Below are 5,231 nucleotides of genomic sequence, written 5' to 3'. Positions count from 1 at the left end.
TTCGAAATTGCGCCGTTCCTCCTCAAGACCCCCAAAGCCCTGGAACACTTTTAAAACTTTAGCCTTTATATCAGATTAGAGAAACCAAACAGTGTGACGGTAGATGTGGTGAAAACCTCTGAGTTTATTTTTCTCCCGCTTACGAACATGTATTTATATTTGCTGAATGAAAACCGTGGAGTGTGCTTTGGTGAATGGGCTCTCCGGCTCTCCCTGCGCACAGGCAGTGTGCAAAGGTCACCTTAAATGAGTTTTTCCTCCCATTGGTCTGTTAGTCCCCAAACCGGTTGCTTTTTCCAGTTGCTTCCCAGGTGTCTGTACATAGTTTTTCTTTGTATAGGAGAGCGCTCTCTCGTGTTCTAATTTAACAGATGACGGCTGTGTGAGGAAGACAATGTAAATAGAATACAAATTAAACTGGATCTCTATGGCCTAGGTTTTGTACATACAGAAACTGCATGGTATTTAAATTATTGTTTGTCTCTGATGATGTATGCAGTTTCTTTAAAAACAAATCAAAAAAATCTTTAAAAATCATTTTCTTGCCTCCTGTGTGTTCTATCAGCCACCAAAAATCCTTAGTTCGCCTGGGGAAGGGGTTGAGGGCAGGGGTAGGTCACCTCATCTGCAACATTGTACTAGTTGTGGAAATACGGGACCATCTCACGCATCTGGTTCTGCTGGGGAGGGAAGGCTTGTTGCGCACAAGTCACCTTTCTGCGTGACATCTGTGTGCCAGGACTTTCTTCTTCCATACATTTGTTTTAAGAATGTCTAAAATGCATCGCCCAACTATCTGCCCTTTAATAACGTGGGAGTGGTGAACGGGAGTTAGCTTGGTGACTCACCCAGGGCCCTCTGGGCACCATCAGATACCAGACACCCTCACATTGCAGCCGGGCCTCGTGGGGGCAGGGGGACGTTGAGGTGTCACTGCCCAGAAACACGAGCCTCAGACCACTTTACTCGTTCAGTACTGATGTCTGACTCCTTTCTTGAGAAGACTGGGTATTTGTCCTGTAAAGCAAAGAGCTGTATCACTTAACCTTCTGGTCCTAACATCCTTTTGAAGGTTTGGCAGAAGCAAGCAGGGCTGCAATGCTTTCTGGCTGCACTTGAGGTGGGGGAAATTGCTGGATGACATGTCCTTGGTCCGGTGACATAGGAGTGTGGCTCTGGGAAAAAGCAACCTCACACAGCACTGCTCTCCAGCACCATTGCTGGGAATCACCCGGGAGCCTTGTCAAAGTGCAGGTGCTGACTCAATAGGTTCAGGGTGGTGGGGGGAGGGCCTGAGAGTCCCCATTTCTAACTAGCTCCCATGCTGATGCTGATGCCACTGGCCCAGGAATCACACTTCTGAGGAGCGAGGGCTTGAGAGAACAATGCAAAGGGAGCCGCTTTTCCATTGCCTGGGAATCTCCAGCCTGGGAAAGCGGAGTGACCCCATGCACCACTGGTGTCTTTGCTGAGAGCATCAGCAAAGCTGCATTGGAAGTCAGCACCCCACGGAGTGCACGGAGTGCACGCACCCAGCTCAGCTGTGCAGGCAGAGGGACACCGGGGCAGGAGTGGCCACAGCAGAGAGGGCAAGTGGTTTGCTGGAAGGATTTCAGTTTCAGGCTGAGCTTCTTCCTCATTCTTCCTTCTCCTTACCAGCAGAGCTCTCAGTAAATCTAATCATCAGAACTGGACTGCAGTTATCCAGGAGAGTGCAAGGGCTAGAAAGAGAAGCTTTGGTAGAACCCCCAACAGGCTCTGCTTTGCTAGAGGGAAGGAAACTGGCCTCTACCCTAGAGGGAACCCTTTCGGAAGTAAAGGAAGGTCACGGCTCCACATTCTCAGGGAGAGGGGCTTGGTGTGTCCACCCTTGGACCTGTTTACACCATCCTATAACAGAGAAGCGGTGTCCCTCTCACATTTAACTGGGCAATTTTGGCCAAGTCACTTAATTTCTCTGGGCCTCTCGGTCCTTATCTGGAAAGTAAGGGCATTGAATGAGATGTCCTCTATTGTCCTTGAGCATATCAACTTGCTAAGAGTTTATCTGGATTTTTAAAACACTAAGTCCTTAGGAGAGAAGCAGCTCAAAGTCAGTCGTGCCAAGGCAGTCTCCGAAGGACAGTTTGCACGTCTCTCCAGACCACCCGAACATCCAGCACGCATGCTCGCCGCCCCCCCAATCCTTCCCCACACGTCTGTGTGGGCCTCGTCCTAAAGCTGCCATCGACTGCATTACTTGACTTCTTCCTGCCTCTCCCTTCCTCTGGGCAAAGCACCCTGGAGGGGCTTGTGGGCTTGGAGCAATGGTGCTTAAGACAGAGCCTGTTGTCTTCCACCACACCCCAAGTTTGAGGGCACCTCAGTGGTGTGGTACTCATACCTGCTTATTAAGCCAATGAATGGTGTGATGCCAAGATACTCGCTGGCTGGCTCTCCATAGGCCCTAAAGCAATCCTGGACTCAGAGGGCTCCGTAGCTACAGCTATAGGTCAGATCCGCCCCTAGCCCCTGACCCAGGTGTCCAGACACCACAGAGCGGCATTGCAGCACAGACGTTATCCTAAGAGCAGATGGTGCTGAGCCACACGCCCTGGGGTCAAATTGTGGCTCTGTCCCTTACTAGCCGTGTGACTTTGGCCCACTCACTTTATCTCACTGTGCCTCAACTTCCTCATCTGTACAGTGGGAATAATGGCACTCACTTTAAAGGGCTGTTAGGATAAAACAGCATGTGCAAGGTGCTTAGCACCGTGTCTGACACAGAGTCGGGGCCTAGTCAATGTCAGCTCTTACGCTTCGCCGAGTATGTCTCTCTCGCAGGTGCCCCAAACTCAGTATGTGCTAGACCATTGTTGCCGAGTTTCCCACCCCCACCCCTCTGGCCCATCCTGTTCCTCCTCACTCCCTTTTTCAAGGAATGGCGCCACCCAGAAATCACCTCCTCCCCCCACTTCCAGCTGATCGTCAACACCTGCCAATTAGCTCTTGAACCTTCTCCATGCTCTTCTATTAAGGGCCTCCCTGGATGACCAGCCACGGTCTTCTCACCTGTGGCTTTCACCTGTCCAATCCTGCCGCCAGAATCCTCTATCCCAACACAGACTTGCTCATCCCATATTCCTGCATGGTGTCTGCCATGGCCCCCACTGTCCTACCAACAAAATCCCAATCTCCAGTGGGCCTCCCTCAGCATCAGTGTGCCCCCGCAGCCTCAGCCTCCTGCTCAAGGGTTCCGGGGCAGGCCTTCATACTGTGTGCGGCTCTGGAACCCTGTGAGGGGGCCCATGATGTGTCTGTGCTGTGGTGATCCCCTCAGGGACAACCAGGGCTGACGGGGCTTCGGGGACGGAGCACCTAAGCCTCCCTGAACAGAGTCCAAGAGAGACGTCACTTACTCGACCCGCGCATCCTCATTAGAACTCTGATGAGGAGCCAGGGCACTCGTGCATGCAAAACATCCCGAACAGTATGAACAGTGGCTGCCCCCTGCAGTACCTGATGTGTGGCATCCCTGATTTCTAACTCTAGTTCTCCGGGCACTTGACTCCTGTCGTTACCACCACTCGCCACCCCCACGTAATGAACACTCACTACATACCTGGCACTGTGCTACGCCACTTTCACACAGAATTTAATGTCATCTTTACAACGCCTGTAGCTTCCAAACTCAGGTCTGTTTGACTCTAAAACATTGTTCTTAATCTCCCAGAGAGAAGTGTAATCCAGATTCACACTTTGCTTCCATCCAGTTATCTCAGTCGTCCATCTTAAGTGATAACATCACTTTCTGACACCGAGAACCACAGATCAGGAAAGAGACCCAACTCTCACCAAGCCTCCAGGCTAGAGAAGCTGTTTCCTTCACTCACCCAACTCCTCCCTCCCCTCCATGGCCCATCTGTGGGCAGGCCAGAGTCTCCCCGCAGGGGGGCCTCCCACAACCAAGAGCCAGCCAGCCAATATTTATGACTTCCTGTGAGGGAAATGTCACAGGAGGGACCTGCAAGGCTTGGGGCCCACCTAGAGCTGCAGCAAAGGCAGGAAGATAACAGCATGCTGCTGAGGCCAGAGAGGAAGAGCATCTAACAATCACAGGCTTGCAGCCAGTTGCTTTCCTAAATGCTCCTCATGTGCCATGAATCAAAAAAATGCTCTCCTCATTTCACGTTAGCAAGCCACGGCCATCCAGTGCGCTCACGGCGCAGCGCCCCAGGTTACAGCGAGGCGCCCTTGTTAAATGAGTCTGTTTGCAGCAGAGACAGGAAGAGTGAACCACGAAGGCAGAATTGAACAGATTCTTCTCCCAGGCTTGACAGCCAGTGAAGATGCATGCTGCACTGAGCTGGGAATCCAGACACCCATCCCTCTCCCCCCTCATGACGGATTGAGACTACATCTCCTGTGATCTTCAAGGTCGAGTGGTTCGGTGGTTCTTGCATGGTGATATCACTGTTGTTTCTTTAATAAAAAACAAGGGACAAATGGTGGAAAGGAGGGAGAAAAATTCTCTGTTGTCACTGATACATTGTCCAGTGGGGTCTCAGGGTGCATGAGAGGCCTGTGACTGCAGAGCCCCCGCCTCATAACCAGAAGAGGGCAAGCCCATCTCTCCAGCTACGCAGGTAAAAATACTTGACACGCTGGCTGAGCTTTTTGTCACAGCAAGTTCCCACACAGACTGGACCAGGGCAAAGGGCTCAGCCCTGCATCCCTGTGGGCCCGCCCAGCTGTGCCACCGGGGACAGCACGTGCCAGAGTGCTTCCCACTCTGGCCACCTCACAAAAGCTCCTGTGTGCTGGCTCTACAAGGCCCTGGGGTAAAAATAGCAAAAATACCTGGCAGGAGGCAAGCCTTATTCATACTATGTGCTGCCTTGCTGTTGGGGTGGTGGGGACACTTTTCCAAGCCAATGTCAAAATGTTTACCGGCACCTGCACCAGCCCCAGCCTTACTGAACATCCATCCAGCCACTTGTCGCAGTTTAACTGTCTTGGGTTTTCCTCAGTTCTCTCACTGACCTGGTGACAACAGCCCCAAGGCAGGCAAGATAAAGCCCTATGCTGTCCCTTCGTTCTCCCTGGAAAAGAACGCGCAACATCGTGCTCTTGGTCAGACCAACAGAAGTGCTTCTGAGGAAGGGAACTTGGGACTGGAGTGTAAAGGGTCATTGTTTGTTGTGAACTCTTGTCCTGGCTGCCTGGTATCCCCACACGCACACACCCTCTCC

The 5,231-nt window shown here is 51.8% G+C and overlaps 1 long non-coding RNA gene across 1 annotated transcript; it reads right to left on the bottom strand.

The window, feature by feature from the left end:
• Nucleotides 1–263: 263 nt before the first annotated feature.
• LOC139440793 (uncharacterized) lies at nucleotides 264–4,752 on the bottom strand. Its single transcript, XR_011650989.1, has 2 exons — nucleotides 849–4,752; nucleotides 264–378 (listed from the first exon to the last, which is right to left on the bottom strand). It is a non-coding gene; the product is annotated as an uncharacterized lncRNA (long non-coding RNA).
• Between the last annotated feature and the right edge of the window lie 479 nt (nucleotides 4,753–5,231).

The sequence above is a fragment of the Desmodus rotundus genome, chromosome 3 (genome assembly GCF_022682495.2).
Source record: "Desmodus rotundus isolate HL8 chromosome 3, HLdesRot8A.1, whole genome shotgun sequence".
Taxonomy (NCBI): Eukaryota; Metazoa; Chordata; class Mammalia; order Chiroptera; family Phyllostomidae; genus Desmodus; species Desmodus rotundus.
Note: the sequence above shows the minus strand (reverse complement) of the source record. Positions and strands in the feature narration are given on the sequence as shown.